This window comes from Oncorhynchus tshawytscha, linkage group LG19 (assembly GCF_018296145.1).
Source record: "Oncorhynchus tshawytscha isolate Ot180627B linkage group LG19, Otsh_v2.0, whole genome shotgun sequence".
Taxonomy (NCBI): domain Eukaryota; kingdom Metazoa; phylum Chordata; class Actinopteri; order Salmoniformes; family Salmonidae; genus Oncorhynchus; species Oncorhynchus tshawytscha.
The window spans coordinates 50,541,152-50,561,272 of record NC_056447.1 but is presented as its reverse complement, the minus strand read 5'-3'; the positions used below and the strand labels follow the sequence as shown (position 1 = coordinate 50,561,272).

General features: G+C 48.2%; 1 pseudogene; it reads right to left on the bottom strand.

The window, feature by feature from the left end:
• Window positions 1-20,121, bottom strand: part of LOC112219040 — a 61,803-nt pseudogene that overhangs the window by 29,824 nt on the left and 11,858 nt on the right.

Genomic DNA, 20,121 nt, shown 5'->3' with positions numbered 1-20,121 from the left:
CCCGTCTGTGTGTGTCCGTGCCCGTCTGTGTGTGTGTGTCCGTGCCTGTCTGTGTGCGTGTGTCCGCGCCCGTCTGTGTGTGTGTCCGCGCCCGTCTGTGTGTGTGTCCGTGCCCGTCTGTGTGTGTGTCTGTGTCTGTGCCCGTCTGTGTCCGTGTCTGTGCCCGTCTGTGTCCGTGCCCGTCTGTGTGTGTGTCCGTGTGTGTGCGTGTCCGTGCCGTGCCCGTGTCCGTGTGTGTCCGTGCGTGTCCGTGCCGTGTGTGTGTGTCCGTGCCCGTGCGTGTGTCCGTGCCCGTGCGTGTGCGTGTCCGTGCCCGTCTGTGTGTGTGTGTCCGTGTGTGTGTGTGTGTGTGTGTGTGTCCGTGCCCGTGTGTGTGTGTGTGTGTGTCCGTGTGTGTCCGTGCCCGTGTGTGTGTGTTGTCTCACCAAGGCGGCTGCCGTTGCGTTGCACAGCCATGAAAGACCCTAGCCCTCCTCCACCTATGACGCTCTGGGGTCTCCGCAGAGGGGGCTTCTTGAAGGAACTAGTGTACTGGTGCAGGAAGGAGTGAACACTGTGGGCCGAGGGGGGAAGTCCGTGACCGTTATGCACCACGGTCCCTGTTGCTGGGAAGAGACAGAACCGCGAATCAATACGAGTACCTTAGATTAGAATACTGTTAGCCTGTACTGTAGAACACTGTTTAGCATAGATGGAACCAGGCGATCTTCCCCAACCAAGTAACCTGACCAGGGAAAACCCAAGGCCTAAAACGAGGCATATTGTCAGGAAATGTAATCCTCTATCTGCACTGCAGCGCACCACCGCTGCTAAAACGTGGCTGCCACTAAAGAAAAGTCCTGCTGGAAAAAAACCTCTTAGGGGAAACACTGTTAGGTGTAAATCAAAGAGGGATTATTAGGCTTTGTGTGTGGACATCAATACCAAGAGAAAGATGGAGAGAAAACTAACAGGATTAAGATCAAAGAACATCATCAGAGAGAAAACAGAACGTCTCTCAAAACAACAGATGACCTAACACACTCCTTCCTACATCGTTACTGGATAACACACACACACACAGTCTTATTCCACTACTACTGCAGTGTTGTGTTATATAGATCATATTAAGGGTATGGTATTAGGACTCATACCCATCACACCATCTCTACTCATCTGACCATTCTGTCTCCTGGACTTATACTGGCAAACACACAGCAGTCTGCCGCAACACAATCCCCTCTGCAGAAGAACACACACGTAAATCCTCCTCCTACACACACACACACACACACACACACACACCTTTAATATCACACCACACACACACACCTAATCTGTCCCTATTCAGGAGCAGGGAACAGTCAGGGCAGATTTGGAGTTTAAAAGCGCTTTAAAAAAACATGGATGAGCTGATCGAGTGATTTAAAAAATGTTTTACCTTTTATTTAACTAGGCAAGTCAGTTAAGAACGAATTCTTATTTTCAATTACGGCCTACTGGGGAACAGTGGGTTAACTGCCTTGTTCAGGGGCAAAACAACTGATTTTTATCTTGTCAGCTCGGGGATTCAATCTAGCAACCTTTCAGTTACTAGACCAATGCTCTAAACACTAGGCTACCTACCGCCCAGAATACCTACAGAGAAGAAGAGAGGGAAGGAGAGGGGAGCTGGTTAAAAGGAGAGAAGGAGAGGGAAGGAGAGGGGAGCTGGTTAAAAAGAAGAAGAGAAAGAGGGGAGCTGGTTAAAAGAGAGGAAGGGAAGGAGGGGAGCTGGTTAAAAGGAGAGGGAGAAGAAAGAGGGAAGGAGAGGGGAGCTGGTTAAAAGGAGAGAAGGAGAGGGAAGGAGAGGGGAGCTGGTTAAAAGGAGAGAAAAGGGAAGGAGAGGGGAGCTGAGTTAAAAGGAGAGAAGGAAGGAAGGAGGGGAGCTGGTTAAAAGGAGAGAAGGAGAGGGAAGGAGAGGGGAGCTGGTTAAAAGGAGAGAAGGAGAGGGAAGGAGAGGGGAGCTGGAGAGAAGGAGAGAGGGAAGGAGAGGGGAGCTGGTTAAAAGGGAGGGAGAGGAGAGGGAAGGAGAGAGGGGGAGCTGGTTAAAAGGAGAGAAGGAGAGGGAAGGAGAGGGGAGCTGGTTAAAAGGAGAGAAGGAGAGGGAAGGAGAGGGGAGCTGGTTAAAAAGAGGAGAAGGAGAGAGTTAAAAGGAAGGAGAGGGGAGCTGGTTAAAAGGAGAGAAGGAGAGGGAAGGAGAGGGGAGCTGGTTAAAAGGAGAGAAGAAGAGGGAAGGAGAGGGGAGCTGGTTAAAAGGAAAAGAAGAGGGAAGGAGAGGGAGCTGGTTAAAAGGAGAAGAGAGGGAAGGAGGGAGCTGGTTAAAAGAGAAGGAGAGAAGGAGAGGGAAGGAGAGGGAAGGGGAGCTGGTTAAAAGGAGAGAAGGAGAGGGAAGGAGAGGGGAGCTGGTTAAAAGGAGAGAAGGAGAGGGAAGGAGAGGGGAGCTGGTTAAAGGAGAGAAGGAGAGGGAAGGAGAGGGGAGCTGGTTAAAAGGGGAAGGAGAGGGGAGCTGGTTAAAAGGAGAGAAGGAGAGGGAAGGAGAGGGAGCTGGTTAAAAGGAGAGAAGGAGAGGGAAGGAGAGGGGAGCTGGTTAAAAGGAGAGAGAGAGGAGAGGGAAGGAGAGGGGAGCTGGTTAAAAGGAGAGAAGGAGAGGGAAGGAGAGGGGAGCTGGTTAAAAGGAGAGAAGGAGAGGGAAGGAGAGGGGAGCTGGTTAAAAGGAGAGAAGGAGAGGGAAGGAGAGGGGAGCTGGTTAAAAGGAGAGAAGAGAGAGGGAAGGAGAAGGGAAGGAGAGCTGGTTAAAAGCTGGTTAAAAGGAAGAAGGAGGGAGCTGGTTAAAAAGAGAGAGGGGAGCTGGTTAAAAGGAGAGAAGGAAGGGGAGCTGGTTAAAAGGAGAGAAGGAGAGGGAGCTGGTTAAAAGGAGAGAAGGGAGCTGGTTAAAAGGAGGAAGGAGAGGGGAGCTGGTTAAAAGGAGAGAAGGAGCTGGTTAAAAGGAGAGAAGGGAGGGAAGGAGAGAAGGAAGGAGGGGAGCTGGTTAAAAGGAGAGAAGGGAGCTGGTTAAAAGGAGAGAAGGAGAGGGAAGGAGAGGGGAGCTGGTTAAAAAGGAGAGTTAAAAGGAGAGGGAAGGAGAGGGGAGCTGGTTAAAAGGAGAGAAGAAGGAGAGGGAAGGAGAGGGGGGAGCTGGTTAAAAGGAGAGAAGGAGAGGGAAGGAGAGGGGAGCTGGTTAAAAGGAGAGAAAAGGAGAGAGGGGAGCTGGTTAAAAGGAGAGAGGGAAGGGAAGGAGAGGGAGCTGGTTAAAAGGAGAGAAGAAGAGGGAAGGAGAGGGGAGCTGGTTAAAAGGAGAGAAGAAGAGGGAAGGAGAGGGGAGCTGGTTAAAAGGAGAGAAGAAGAGGGAAGGAGAGGGGAGCTGGTTAAAAGGAGAGAAGAAGAGGGAAGGAGAGGGGAGCTGGTTAAAAGGAGAGAAGAAGAGGGAGGAGAGGGAGCTGGTTAAAAGGAGAGAAGAAGAGGGAAGGAGAGGGGAGCTGGTTAAAAGGAGAGAAGAAGAGGGAAGGAGAGGGAGCTGGTTAAAAGGAGAGAAGAAGAGGGAAGGAGAGGGGAGCTGGTTAAAAGGAGAGAAGAAGAGGGAAGGAGAGGGGAGCTGGTTAAAAGGAGAGAAGAAGAGGGAAGGAGAGAGGGAGCTGGTTAAAAGGAGAGAAGAAGAGGGAAGGAGAGGGGAGCTGGTTAAAAGGAAGGAGAAGCTGGTTAAAAGAGAGGAAGGAAGAGGGGAGCTGGTTAAAAGGAGAGAAGAAGAGAGGGAAGGAGAGGGGAGCTGGTTAAAAGGAGAGAAGAAGAGAGGGAAGGAGAGGGAAGGAGAGGGGAGCTGGTTAAAAGGAGAGAATAGCTGTTGAAGAAAAGAGAGGAGGGGAGCTGAGAAAAACACTGATAAAGCCTGGTGATGAAAGACAGAGAGAGACAGAACGAGGAGAGAAATGTGTTTCAAGATGAACAGCTGCTTTCAGAGTCCTCTAAGTCACTGTGGCAATGTCATGGAAACTCTAGAACGTTCGAGACCCTGACAAGCCAGCACCATAGCAACGCCACGGCAGCCAACGACAACACCAGACTATCCCTGGAAGGCTTAATACCAGCTGAGAGATAGTGTGACATAGCTGGTTAATTATCTTTGTTTTGATGCCTCGCAGGCTACATACAGGCCCCCCCACACCCCCCACACACACACACACACACACACACGCACGCACCCTCACCGCTGTCCTTGATGCCGTTCTCCTCTATAGTCTTCTGTTCAGCCAGTTCAGACAGAGACTCATCGATGGTCTGACTCCCTCTCAGAGTCTGGGACAGCCTCCTCCTAAACCGCTTCATCTTCTCCATGGTGCTCTCTGGCAGTAAGGTCTGGGGAGAGGAGGGGACAGTCAGTAAGGTCTGGGGAGAGGAGGGGACAGTCAGTAAGGTCTGGGGAGAGGAGGGGACAGTCAGTAAGGTCTGGGGAGAGGAGGGGACAGTCAGTAAAGTCTGGGGAGAGGAGGGGACAGTCAGTAAGTTCTGGGGAGAGAAGGGGACAGACAGTAAGTTCTGGGGAGAGTCAGTAAGGTCTGGGGAGTGAGTAATCTGAGAGAAATGGATACCCACACACTGTTACATGTTCTCAGTTTATTTTATTGAGGAATATTACGGTAGAAAAGAGGTACGGGAGAGCTGAAGGGGACGAGAGGTACGAGAGAGCTGAAGGGGACGAGAGGTACGAGAGAGCTGAAGGGGACGAGAGGTACGAGAGAGCTGAAGGGGACGAGAGGTACGAGAGAGCTGAAGGGGACGAGAGGTACGAGAGAGCTGAAGGGGACGAGAGGTACGAGAGAGCTGAAGGGGACGAGAGGTACGAGAGAGCTGAAGGGGACGAGAGGTACGAGAGAGCTGAAGGGGACGAGAGGTATAAGATAACTGAAATGAAGGGCCCGGTAGAGACTTATAATATCTATGGTTTTCAGCATGCTGTTCAAACAGCTGGAGAGGACAGAAGGGTGGGTTCATAACAGCTCAACTGGGGACGAGAGGTATAAGATAACTGAAATGAAGAGGCCCGGTAGAGACTTATAATATCTATGGTTTTCAGCATGCTGTTCAAACAGCTGGAGACGGACAGAAGGGTGGGTTCATAACAATTCAACTGTTTTCCCTTGTTAGCTAGCAAATAGATCGTCGTTAGCTAGCAAATAGATCGTCGTTAGCTAGCAAATAGATCCTCGTTAGCTAGCAAATAGATCCTCGTTAGCTAGCAAATAGATCCTCGTTAGCTAGCAAATAGATCCTCGTTAGCTAGCAAATAGATCCTCGTTAGCTAGCAAATAGATCCTCGTTAGCTAGCAAATAGATCCTCGTTAGCTAGCAAATAGATCCTCGTTAGCTAGCAAATAGATCCTCGTCAGCTAGCAAATAGATCCTCGTCAGCTAGCAAATAGATCCTCGTCAGCTAGCAAATAGATCCTCGTCAGCTAGCAAATAGATCCTCGTCAGCTAGCAAATAGATCCTCGTCAGCTAGCAAATAGATCCTCGTCAGCTAGCAAATAGATCCTCGTCAGCTAGCAAATAGATCCTTGTCAGCTAGCAAATAGATCCTTGTTGGCTAAACTTGAAATATAAAGATTAGCAGGCTAATCATTAGCACATGGGCTTGAGAGATTGTTGATGAGACCTGTGTTACTTTTCAACAAGAAGTGATCATTATTAGTGAATGTGCATTTTGCATGGTTCTAGTTACATCTGTAACAAAAAAAGGGCATGTTCATAGACTTGAAAGCCAGATCAGTGATTACTGCACAAAAAAAGCAGGTTCAACTATTTTGATAAAATAATTAGTGGGTCTTATGGTTGTGGAAGGCTGGGTCTAATGGTTGATGAACTTAGCCTCTGCAGCAGAGGCAACTCTGGGTCTTCCTTTCCTGTGGCGGTCCTCATGAGAGCGCTTGATGGTTTTTGCAACTGCAATTGAAGAAACTTTCAAAGTTCTTGAAATTTTCAGTATTGACTGACCTTCATGTATTAAAGTAATGGACTGTCGTTTCTCTTTGCTTATTTGAGCTGTTCTTGCCATAATATGGACTTGGTCTTTTACCAAATAGGGCTATCTTCTGTATACCACCCCTACCTTGTCACAACACATCTAATTCTAACACCTGTTAATTGAAATGCATTCCAGGTGACTACCTCATGAAGCTGGTTGAGAGAATACCAAGAGTGCAAAGCTGTCATCAAGGCAAAGGCTGGCTACTTTGAAGAATCTCAAATATATTTTGATTTGTTTAACACGTTTTTGGTTACTACATGATTCCATATGTGTTATTTCATAGGTTTTGATGTCTTCACTATTTCTCTACAATGTAGAAAACAGAACAAATAAAGAAAAACCCTTGAATGAGTAAGTGGCCAAACTTTTGACTGGTATATCATGAATCACCCATAAGTTAGGCCATATCGCCCAGCCCCAGCAAGACGCAACATGTTCTGGGAACTTCCCTAATAAATCAACACTGCTTTCAAAGAGTTCACAAGGAATACAAGCATCAAACACACCTCGAGCAATATACACCAATACCACATCTATAGTAAACATGGGTTTATGAGAAAGAACACAAGCATCAAAACACACCTCAAGATCCTCAAGCTAAATATCCAAGTAATCCCACATCTGCTGTAAAATGTAGACACTGCATTGATTTATAGCTACTGACTGGAGCGAACACAAAAACCATATTCCCTAAAAGGTGTGCAGCACGATGTAGGGGATAGTGTGCCATTTGAGTCCATGAACTGCTAGCAGATGGTAAAGCAGTGGATTTCTGAGAAAAAGGGAGAACAGGACTAGTGTGGCGCTACAGCACCTTCACGTTGCATTCCATCCCCATTCAGTGTGAGGGACAGATGGTGTGTATGTGGACTCAGGAGTTGTCACTGCCAAAGGAATAGCTCATAGAGGTCTAATTCCTCTCCGCGGCGGCTCCAGAGCAGCCTCCTGTCCGCGGGGGCTCCAGAGCAGCCTCCTGTCCGCGGGGGCTCCAGCGCAGCCTCCTGTCCGCGGGGGCTCCAGCGCAGCCTCCTGTCCGCGGGGCTCCAGCGCAGCCTCCTGTCCGCGGGGCTCCAGCGCAGCCTCCTGTCCGCGGGGCTCCAGCGCAGCCTCCTGTCCGCGGGGCTCCAGCGCAGCCTCCTGTCCGCGGGGCTCCAGCGCAGCCTCCTGTCCGCGGGGCTCCAGCGCAGCCTCCTGTCCGCGGGGCTCCAGCGCAGCCTCCTGTCCGCGGGGGCTCCAGCGCAGCCTCCTGTCCGCGGGGCTCCAGCGCAGCCTCCTGTCCGCGGGGCTCCAGCGCAGCCTCCTGTCCGCGGGGCTCCAGCGCAGCCTCCTGTCCGCGGGGCTCCAGCGCAGCCTCCTGTCCGCGGGGGCTCCAGCGCAGCCTCCTGTCCGCGGGGGCTCCAGCGCAGCCTCCTGTCCGCGGGGGCTCCAGCGCAGCCTCAGTGCACACTGTGTCTCACAGAGTAAAAATGAATGAATGCATTTGAATGGAGTTATTGACGGCAGTGTCTGACCCATCCGGTCCTTGTACCTGTAGCTTGACTTGTGGTCTAGTCTGAAGCCCTGGAGCGCTGGATGTGATCCCAGTGTATCCCTGCTCCCATGAGTAAGTAGGCTGAGCAGAAAACTGTGCTCCAGAGACACAGGGCCACAGCAAGAGAAGTAGTCCCATTCGGTACGGACGAATTAGAATTTGTTGCCATGGCAACACACTGTGCGCCCCCCCCAAATGTCTAAATGCAAAGCCCCCAGCAGGAGACTAAAATTATATTCTGTTCTGTCTTCTTTCATCAAACACCCTACAGTACACACGCATTTCACCACGGCTAACCATGATTTCCCTACATGGACAAACTCAGCTTTCCAGCAGCTATATGCAAAATTGTATTTTCCACATCATTGCCTGGCATGGAGGACAGTGAGGATTGGAGCGGGTAGGGAAAAGACTAAGAGAAGCAGGGGGAAGGAGCGAGGGGGGATGTGAGGAGCGAGGGGGATGTGAGGAGCGAGGGGGATGTGAGGAGCGAGGGGGATGTGAGGAGCGAGAGGAGTTGTGAGGAGCGAGAGGGGTTGTGAGGAGAAAGTAGAAGTAGGCTGAGGAGAAGCTGCTCAATAAAAGGAGTCAGCATGCATCAGTTCGGCTGGCGGCTAGTGAACTGAACGAGTGTGCTCGCATACTCCCTTAAAATACCTTCGCTTGAAAAACGAGAAAACATTTCTCGCATGGAATGGCCTTCATTTCTCAGAACAACAATAGACTGACGAGTTTCAGAAGAAAGTCCTTTTTGAGCCTGTAATCATACCCACAAACGCTGATGCTCCAGATACTCAACTAGTCTAAAGAAGGCCCGTTTTATTGCTTCTTTAAATCAGAACAACAGTTTTCAGCTGCTAAGATAATTGCAAAAGGGTTTTCTAATGATCAATTAGCCTTTTAAAATCATAAACTTTGATTAGCTAACACAACGTGCCATTGGAACACAGGAGTGATGTTTGCTGATAATGGGCCTCTGTACGCCAATGTAGATATTCCATAAAAATAAATCAGAGATTTCCAGCTACAATAGTCATTTACAATATTAACAATGTCTACACTGTATTTCTGATCAATTTGATGTTATTTTAAATGGACAAAAAAAGTGATTTTCTTTCAAAAACAAGGACATTTGCAAGTGACCCCAAACTTTTGAACAGTAGTGTGTGTACACACACACACACACACACACACACATTTACTGTGCAAAAGTTTTAGGCAAATGTGAACAAATGCTGTAAAGTAAGAATGCTTTCAAAAATATACATGTTAATAGATTTATCAATTAACTAAATGCAAAGTGAGTGAGAAAAAAAAGCTACATCAAATCCATATTTGGTGTGACCACCCTTTGCCTTCAAAACAGCATCAACTCTTCTAGGTACACTTGCACAAAGTCAGGGATTTTGTAGGCATATAGTCAGGTGTATGAGTAAACAATTATACCAAACAGGTGCTAATGATCATCAATTCAATATGTAGGTTGAAACACAAAATCATTAACTGAAACAGAAACAGCCTGGTGGAGGAGGAATAAAACTGGGTGAGGAACAGCCAAACTCTAACAAGGTGAGGTTGCTGAAGACAGTTTACTGTCAATAGTCATACATCATGGCAAGACTGAGCACAGCAACAAGACACAAGGTAGTTATACTGCATCAGCAAGGTCTCTCCCAGGCAGACACAAGGTAGTTATACTGCATCAGCAAGGTCTCTCCCAGGCAGACACAAGGTAGTTATACTGCATCAGCAAGGTCTCTCCCAGGCAGACACAAGGTAGTTATACTGCATCAGCAAGGTCTCTCCCAGGCAGACACAAGGTAGTTATACTGCATCAGCAAGGTCTCTCCCAAGCAGACACAAGGTAGTTATACTGCATCAACAAGGTCTCTCCCAGGCAGACACAAGGTAGTTATACTGCATCAACAAGGTCTCTCCCAGGCAGACACAAGGTAGTTATACTGCATCAACAAGGTCTCTCCCAGGCAGACACAAGGTAGTTACACTGCATCAACAAGGTCTCTCCCAGCAGCAGACACAAGGTCAACAAGGTTACACTGCATCAACAAGGTCTCTCCCAGGCAGACACAAGGTAGTTACACTGCACACTGCATCAACAAGGTCTCTCCCAGGCAGACACAAGGTAGTTACACTGCATCAACAAGGTCTCTCCCAGGCAGACACAAGGTAGTTATACTGCATCAACAAGGTCTCTCCCAGGCAGACACAAGGTAGTTATACTGCATCAACAAGGTCTCTCCCAGGCAGACACAAGGTAGTTATACTGCATCAACAAGGTCTCTCCCAGGCAGACACAAGGTAGTTATACTGCATCAACAAGGTCTCTCCCAGGCAGACACAAGGTAGTTATACTGCATCAACAAGGTCTCTCCCAGGCAGACACAAGGTAGTTATACTGCATCAACAAGGTCTCTCCCAGGCAGACACAAGGTAGTTATACTGCATCAACAAGGTCTCTCCCAGGCAGACATTAAGGCAGACAGGGATTTCCAGATGTGCTGTCCAAGAGCTTTTGAAGAAGCACAAAGAAACCGTCAACGTTGAGGACCGTAGACACAGTGGTCGGCCAAGGAAACTAACTGCAGCAGATGAAAGACATCATGCTTACTTCCCTTCGCAATCGGAAGATGTCGAGCAGTGCCATCAGCTCAGAATTGGTAGAAAACCGTCTCTCACAGACCTGTTAGTTTCTTGAAGAAGCCCTCCTGTTCTCCACTCATTACCTGTATTAACTGCACCTGTTTGAACTCGTTACCTGTATAAAAGACACCTGTCCACACTAAATCAAACAGACTCCAACCTCTCCACAATGGCCAAGACCAGAGAGCTGTGTAAGGACATCAGGGATAAAAATTGTAGACCTGCACAAGGCTGGGATGGGCTACAGGACAATAGGCAACCAGCTTGGTGAGAAGGCAACAACTGTTGGCGCAATTATTAGAAAATGGAAGAAGTTCAAGATGACGGTCAATCACCCTCGGTCTGGGGCTCCATGCAAGATCTCACCTCGTAGGGCATCATTGATCACGAGGAAGGTGAGGGATCAGCCCAGAACTACACGGCAAGACCTGGTCAATGACCTGAAGAGACCTGGGACCACAGTCTCAAAGAAATCCATTAGTAACACACTACGCCGTCATGGATTAAAATCCTGCAGCGCACGCAAGGTCCCCCTGCTCAAGCCAGCGCATGTCCAGGCCTGTCTGAAGTTTGCCAATGATCATCTGGATGATCCAGAGGAGGAATCGGAGAAGGCCATGTGGTCTGATGAGACAAAAATAGAGCTTTTTGGTCTAAACTCCACTCGCCGTGTTTGGAGGAAGAAGAAGGATGAGTACAACCCCAAGAACACCAACCCAACCGTGAAGCATGGAGGTGGAAACATCATTCTTTGGGGATGCTTTTCTGCAAAGGGGACAGGACGACTGCACCGTATTGAGGGGAGGATGGATGGGGCCATGTATTGCGAGATCTTGGCCAACAACCTCCTTCCCTCAGTAAGAGTATTGAAGATGGGTCGTGGCTGGGTCTTCCAGCATGACAACGACCCGAAACACACAGCCAGGGCAACTAAGGAGTGGCTCCGTAAGAAGCATCCCAAGGTCCTGGAGTGGCCTAGCCAGTCTCCAGACCTGAACCCAATAGAAAATCTTTGGAGGGAGCTGAAAGTCCGGATTGCCCAGCGACAGCCCCGAACCTGAAGGATCTGGCGAAAGTCTGCATGGAGGAGTGGGCCAAAATCCCTGCTGCAGTGTGTGCAAACCTGGTCAAGAACTATAGGAAAAGTATGATCTCTGTAATTGCAAACAAAAGGTTTCTGTACCAAATATTAAGTTCTGCTTTTCTGATGTATCAAATACTTATGTCATGCAATAAAATGCAAATTAACTAAAAATAATACAATGTGATTTTCTGGATTTTTGTTTTAGATTCCGTCTCTCACAGTTGAAGTGTACCTATGATAAAAAATTTGACCTCTACATGCTTTGTAAGTAGGAAAACCTGCAAAATTGGCAGTGTATCAAATACTTGTTCTCCGCACTGTCTGTGTATATGTGTGTATATATATATATATATATATATATATATATATATATATATTGCTCCTTTGCACCCCAGTATCTATTCTTGCAGAGTCATCTTCTGCATATCTATCACTCCAGTGTTTAATTGCTAAATTGTAATTACTTCGCCACTGTGGCCTATTTATTGCCTTATCTCTTTTATCTTACCTCATTTGCACACACTGTATATAGATTTTTCTATTGTGTTATTGACTGTACGTTTCTTTATTCCATGTGTAACTGTTGTAAATGAGAACTAGTTCTCAACTGGCCTACCTGGTGAAATAAAGGTGTTCTCAACTGGCCTACCTGGTGAAATAAAGGTGCTCTCAACTGGCCTACCTGGTGAAATAAAGGTGTTCTCAACTGGCCTACCTGGTGAAATAAAGGTGAAATAGAAAACAAATGCAAAAAAAAGTGTCTTAGGTCAGTTAGGATCACCACTTTATTTTAAGAATGTGAAATGTCAGAATACTAGTAGAGATAATTATTCATTTATTTCAGCTTTTATTTCTTTCATCACATTCCCAGTGGGTCAGAAGTTTAAATGCTACCAAATGCTAATTGAGGGTATTGCCTTTAAATTGTTTAACTTGGGTCAAATGTTTCAGGTAGCCTTCCACAAGCATCCCACAATAAGTTTGGTGAATTTTGGCCCATTCTTCCTGCCAGAGCTGGTGTAACTGAGTCAGGTTTGTAGGCCTCCTTGCTCGCACAATTTTTCAGTTCTGCCCACAAATTGTCTATGGGATTGAGGTCAGGGCTTTGTGATGGCCACTCCACTCCTTTGGTGTCCTTAAGCCATTTTGCCACAACTTTGGAAGTATGCTTGGGGTCATTGTCCACTTGGAAGACTCCTTTGCGACCAAGCTTTAACTTACTGACTGATGTCTTGAGATGTTGCTTCAATATATCCACATAATTGTTCTACCTCATAATGCCATCTATTTTGTGAAGTGCACCAGTCCCTCCTGCAGCAAAGCACCTCCACAACATGATGCTGCCACCCCCGTGCTTCACGGTTGGGATGGTGTTCTTCGGCTTGAAAGCCTCCCCCTTTTCCTCCAAACATAATGATGGTCATTATGGCCAAACAGTTCCATTTTTGTTTCATCAGACCAGAGGACATTTCTCCAAAAAGTATCATCTTTGTCCCCATGTGCAGTTGCAAAACATAGTCTGGCTTTTTTATGGCGGTTTTGGAGCAGTGGCTTCTTCCTTGCTGAGCGGCCTTTCAGGTTATGTCGATATAGGACTCGTTTTACTGTGGATATAGATACTTTTGTACCCATTTCCTCCAGCATCTTCACAAGGTCCTTTGCTGTTGTTCTGGGATTGATAGGCACTTTTCACACCAAAGCACGGTCATCTCTAGGAGACAGAACGTGTCTCCTTCCTGAGCGGTATGACGCCATCGTGGTCCCATGGTGTTTATACTTGGGTACTGTTGTTTGTACAGATGAAAGTGGTACCTTCAGGCATTTGGAAATTGCTCCCAAGGATGAACCAGACTTGGAGGTCTAGAGTTTATTTCTGAGGTCTGATTTATTTTGATTGTCCCATGATGTCAAGCAAAGAGGCACTGAGTTTGAAGGTAGGCCTTGAAATACATCCACAGGTACACCTCCAATTGACTCAAATTATGTCAATTTGCCTATCAGAAGCTTCTAAAGCCATGATATAATTTTCTGGACTTTTCCAAGCTGTTTAAAGGCACAGTCAACTTAGTGTATGTAAACTTCTGACCCACTGGAATTGTGATACAGTGAATTATAAGTGAAATCATCTGTCTGTAAACAATTGTTGGAAAAAATTACTTGTGTCATGCACAAAGTAGATGTCCTACCCGAATTGCCAAAACTATCGTTTGTTAATTAACATGAAATTTGTGGAGTGGTTGAAAAACGAGTTAATGACTCCAACCTTAGTGAATGTAAACTTCAGACTTCATACATACACACCTACTCATTCAAGGATTTTTTATTTTTACTATTTTCTACATTGTAGAACAATAGTGATGAAATAACACGTATGAAATCATCTAGTAACCAAAAAAAGTCTTGGCCTTAGGGTTAGGATGACAGCTCTGGGCCTTACTTATGACAGCTCTGGGCCTTACTTATGACCTTATGACAGACATGACAGCTCTGGGCCTTACTTATGACAGCTCTGGGCCTTATGACAGCTCTGGGCCTTATGACAGCTCTGGGCCTTGACAGCTCTGGGCCTTATGACAGCTCTGGGCCTTATGACAGCTCTGGGCCTTACTTATGACAGCTCTGGGCCTTATGACAGCTCTGGGCTCCATAAAGGATAGTACACAAGCTAACCACCAGCACTGTCCTTTCACTACTGTAGCATCCTGTAACTGTTAATGCATGGGAGAGGAGGAGAGGGAGAGGAGGGGTGAGAGAACGGTTCAGGGCACACAGGCCCTGGCAGGGGGAAACAAGGTGGTCGTCACCATAAGCACGCTGTCATGTGACCAAGCGACTGCCACAGGGCCCACCGGCGACCAGGAAGCAGGGCAACCCACAGGATGTGGAAGAGAGAGAGGTCACTAGCCCTGACCTACTGACCTTTGTCTATTGTGCAGGTACGATCCAGTACCACGAATGAGCTCGCTCAGGTCGTAGTCAGCTTTGGCCCTGTAAAGAGCAGCCTTCTCGATCACTCAGAGAAGACAATGAACACATGCGTGAAGGAAAGTTCTGCTGGGCTGCTGCCTTTAATATAGCACACTTATGTAAGGCCCTCATTGTGAGGAGAGAAGTGGGGCTTCCTGCTGCGAGGGCACAGACAGGAGTTACCAGGAACATGCTCTTACATCACACTGGGTCACTGGAGACAGAGTGGAGACAGAACAGGTAGGAGTTTTGAGGAGAGCTGAGCTGTAGACACAGAACAGGCAGGAGTTTTGAGGAGAGCTGAGCTGTAGACACAGAACAGGCAGGAGTTGAGGAGAGCTGAGCTGTAGACACAGAACAGGCAGGAGTTTTGAGGAGAGCTGAGCTGTAGACACAGAACAGGCAGGAGTTTTGAGGAGAGCTGAGCTGTAGACACAGAACAGGCAGGAGTTTTGAGGAGAGCTGAGCTTAGACACAGAACAGGCAGGAGTTTTGAGGAGAGCTGAGCTGTAGACACAGAACAGGCAGGAGTTTTTTTGAGTTTTGAGAGCTGAGCTGTAGACACAGAACAAGCAGGAGTTTTGAGGAGAGCTGAGCTGTAGACACAGAACAGGCAGGAGTTTTGAGGAGAGCTGAGCTGTTTTGAGGAGACACAGAACAGGCAGGAGTTTTGAGGAGAGCTGAGCTGTAGACACAGAACAGGCAGGAGTTTTTTTGAGGAGAGCTGAGCTGTAGACACAGAACAGGCAGGAGTTTGAGCTGGACACAGAACAGGCAGGAGTTGAGGAGAGCTGAGCTAGACACAGAACAGGCAGGAGTTGAGGAGAGCTGAGCTGTAGACACAGAACAGGCAGGAGTTGAGGAGAGCTGAGCTGTTAGCTGAGCTGTAGACACAGAGGCAGAACAGGCAGGAGTTTTGAGGAGAGCTGAGCTGTAGACACAGAACAGGCAGGAGTTGAGCTGAGGAAAGATTTGATTTGATTTGATTTGAAGATGAGTTGAGCTGTAGACACAGAACAGGCAGGAGTTGAGGAGAGCTAAGCTGTAGACACAGAACAGGCAGGAGTTGAGGAGAGCTGAGCTGTAGACAAAGAACAGGCAGGAGTTGAGGAGAGCTGAGCTGTAGACAAAGAACAGGCAGGAGTTGAGGAGAGCTGAGCTGTAGACACAGAACAGGCAGGAGTTGAGGAGAGCTGAGCTGTAGACACAGAACAGGCAGGAGTTGAGGAGAGCTGAGCTGTAGACAGAACAGGCAGGAGTTTTGAGGAGAGCTGAGCTGTAGACACAGAACAGGCAGGAGTTTTGAGGAGAGTTGAGTTGTAGACAAAGAACAGGCAGGAGTTGAGGAGAGCTGAGCTGTAGACAAAGAACAGGCAGGAGTTGAGGAGAGCTGAGCTGTAGACAAAGAACAGGCAGGAGTTGAGGAAAGATGAGTTAAGCATGGCAACAGAACATGTCGTCCACCTTACAGAGAGAGTGGGGCCACGTTCAGTATAGGCAAACGTTGCAGATAGCAATGTCATGAATAGAGCTGTCATGATTAGTTGTTTTACATATCAGAGTGGCATGTTTGTTCTATGTAACATATTTTAATATAACATAGTATCTGACAGTGCTCTGCTTAATGCACCCCTAAATCCACTTCCTGAATTTGCATATTTGAAGGGTCTAGACAGTGTACACCTTATAGACCTGAACAAAAATATAAACGCAACAAGTTTTGGTTCCATGTTTCATGACCTGAAATAAAAGAGCGAGAGAGCGGGTGGGGGACAGAGCGAGAGAGAGAGAGAGAGTGGGTGGGGGACAGAGTGAGAGAGTGGGTGGGGGACAGAGCGAGAGAGAGAGAGAGAGAGAGTGGGTGGGGGACAGAGCGAGAGAGAGAGAGCGGGTGGGGGCACAGAACAGGTGCGGGACAGAGCAAGAGAGAGAGAGCGGGTGGGGGACAGAGCGAGAGAGAGAGGGAAAGAGAGCGGGTGGGGGACAGAACGGGTGGGGGACAGAGCAAGAGAGAGAGAGAGAGAAAGAGAGAGCGGGTGGGGGACAGAGCGGGTGGGGGACAGAGCAAGAGAGAGAGAGCGGATGGGGGATAGAGCGGGTGGGGAACAGAGCGAGAGAGAGGGTGGGGGACAGAGCGGGTGGGGGGACAGAACGGGTGGGGGACAGAACGGGTGGGGGACAGAGCAAAAGAGAAAGAGAGCGGGTGGGGGACAGAGCGGGTGGGGGACAGAGCAAGAGAGAAAGAGAGCGGGTGGGGACAGAGCGGGTGGGGGACAGAGCGAGAGAGCGGATGGGGGACAGAGCGGGTGGGGGACAGAACAAGAGAAAGAGAGCGGGTGGGGGACAGAACGGGTGGGGACAGAGCAAAGAGAGAGAGAGAAAGAGAGAGCGGGCGGGGGACAGAACGGGTGGGGGGACAGAGCAAGAGAGAGAGAGCGGGTGGGGGACAGAGCGGGTGGGGGACAGAACAAGAGAGAGAGAGCGAGTGGGGACAGAGCGAGTGAGCGAGAGGGGGACAGAGCGAGAGAGAGAGCGAGTGGGGGACAGAGAGGGTGGGGGACAGAGCGAGAGAGAGAGAGGGTGGGGGATAGAGCGAGAGAGAGAGCGAGAGAGAGAGCGAGAGAGAGAGCGAGAGAGAGAGCGAGATAGAGATAGCGAGATAGAGCTCAGTGTGGCAAGACAGGCATTTAACACTAGCTGTCACTCAGAGCGGTCGTTGCTATAGCAGCGGCGTTAATCAACTTTGAGTCTTATTTTCTCTGAGGACCGACCAGGACCCTGTTATCATTAGTCCACATACACACAGTCTGTCAAAGGTGACTACTGTCATCACCTTTCTGCCAACACATCAGCACTCTGGTGCCAGCGCCACTCAGACCCTGACACGGGTGACGACAGAGCTAGAGAGGAGTGGCGGGGACGACAGAGCTAGAGAGGAGTGGCGGGGACGACAGAGCTAGAGAGGAGTGGCGGGGACGACAGAGCTAGAGAGGAGTGGCGGGGACGACAGAGCTAGAGAGGAGTGGCGGGGACGACAGAGCTAGAGAGGAGTGGCGGGGACGACAGAGCTAGAGAGGAGTGGCGGGGACGACAGAGCTAGAGAGGAGTGGCGGGGACGACAGAGCTAGAGAGGAGTGGCGGGGACGACAGAGCTAGAGAGGAGTGGCGGGGACGACAGAGCTAGAGAGGAGTGGCGGGGACGACAGAGCTAGAGAGGAGTGGCGGGGACGACAGAGCTAGAGAGGAGTGGCGGGGACGACAGAGCTAGAGAGGAGTGGCGGGGACGACAGAGCTAGAGAGGAGTGGCGGGGACGACAGAGCTAGAGAGGAGTGGCGGGGACGACAGAGCTAGAGAGGAGTGGTGGGGACGACAGAGCTAGAGAGGAGTGGCGGGGACGACAGAGCTAGAGAGGAGTGGCGGGGACGACAGAGCTAGAGAGGAGTGGCGGGGATGACAGAGCTAGAGAGGAGTGGTGGGGAGGGTAGGAGGCCGAAGAAGAGACTCGGGGGCATTGACTTGACAGACGAGAGCATGGGAAAGAGAAAGACCAAGTACCATTTACAGAGATAGTCGTGTCCCTTGACGTTCATTCTGTATTTTTACACTGTAGCAGTACAAGGTGTTGTTCAACTCCAGACAAACCTCTAGATAAACTACCTGTCTCTCAACTGCTTCCAATTCACTCCTTCCCTTCCCACTAACCTAATGTTTAGATCTACATTGAACAATAGCAACGTGAAACCATTTCTAAGCTTTTACCGAGTTACAGTTCATATAAAGGAAATCAGTCAATTGAAATAAATTCATTAGGCTCTAAAATCGATGGATTTCACATGACTGGGAATACAGACTTGCATCCGTTGGTCATAGATGCAGAACAAAAGGAAGGAGCGTAGATCAGAAAACCAGTCAGTATCTGGTGTGACCACCATTTGCCTCATGCAGCACAACATCTCTCCTTTGCATAGAGTTGAACAGGCTTGATAATTGTGGCCTGCGGAATGTTGTCTCACTCCTCTTCAATGGCTGTGGGAAGTTACTGTATATTGGCGGGACCTGGAACATGCTGTCGTACACGTTGACCCCAGAGCATCCCAAACATGCTCAATGGGTAACATGTCTGGTGAGTAGGCAGGCCATGGAGAACTGGGACATTTTCAGCTTCCAGGAATTGTGTACAGATCCTTGTGACATGGGGCTGTTCATTATTATGCTGAAGCGTGAGGTGATGGATGAACGGCACAACAATGGGCCTCAGGATCTCATCACGATATCTCTGCATTCAAATTTCCATCAATTAAAAGCAATTGTGTTTGTTGTCCGTAGCTTATGCCTGCCCATACCATAACCCCCCCCCACACACAGACACACACAATAGGGCTTTATTGCAGACAGAAATACTCCTCAGCAGTGCACACACACACACACACACACACACACACACACACACACACGCACTCCCAACATTCCTCGTCCTAATATTTCTAAATTCCATTATTTTACTTTTAGATGGTGTGTATTCTTGTGTATTATTAGATATTACTGCACTGTTGGAGCTAGGAACACAAGCATTTCACTACACCCGCAATACCATCGGCTAAATATGTGCATGTGACCAAAACCATCTGCTAAATATGTGCATGTGACCAATATAATTTGATTTGGCCACACCCTTCGTGTCTTATTGCTTAAATACACAGCTGAATCCTAGGACTGATGCTATCTGTCTGTTTACTAGCCAGCTGTGTACCAGCTCAACATATAAACAGAAAGGAAAGCAGGAGGCAACATCCGTGTTCCTTTGTTCATAATGGAGATTAAGCTAGAGATAGGCTACATCCCAAACGGATACCTATTCCCACAGGGCTCTGGTCTAAAGTAGTGCCCTAAGTAGGGAACAGGGTGCTATTTAAGACATAACCAGAGAAATCTATTTGGTCATCTGGCCTTCGCTTTGTTCATAATGAGATAATCACTCAGGAGTGGTTTCATCAAAGACCCTTGCCTTGTGGAGAGTCACAAAGCACAAACAGCCAGCAACTCTCTCTCTCTCTCTTACACACACACACACACACACACACACGAGACATAAAGGCAACAACATTATCATCACAGAGGACACCAATTATCAGCCTTTCTCTCCCCCTCTCGTCCACATAACAGCTTCGGCCTGTCTGCCACATAGTGTTTCACAGCAGTCAGTCACACACACAAAGGTGTGTGAGCTTCCTTATCGACAGTAAGGGCAGGTGGGAGCCAGAATATCAGAGGCTCAAAACACAGACATTGTTCTCTTTAGGCCTTTAGGGCTGACTCACAAATTACACCCTATTTCAACTATGTAGGGAATAGGAAGCCACTTTAGATGTCTTGGTCAAAAAGTAGTGCACTGAATAGGGAACAAAGTGCCATTTGGGATATACCCTAATAGCTTTAGAGAGGCTGTTCTTACTCCAGAACCAGCCTTCTCCTGCTGGAATAAAGTTGTCTGTACTGTGAGGCTGTCCACGACTAAAAAAAAAAAGCATTGGTTGACCGAAAGTCGTCTGCTCTTTCGACCAATAGAATATATTTTTTTTAAGTGTATTTTTCCCTATACAGTGGGGCAAAAAAGTATTTAGTCAGCCACCAATTGTGCAAGTTCTCACACTTAAAAATATGAGAGAGGCCTGTAATTTTCATCATAGGTACACTTCCACTATGACAGACAAAATGAGGGAAAAAAAATCCAGAAAAATCACATTGTAGGATTTTTAATGAATTTATTTGCAAATTATGGTGGAAAATAAGTATTTGG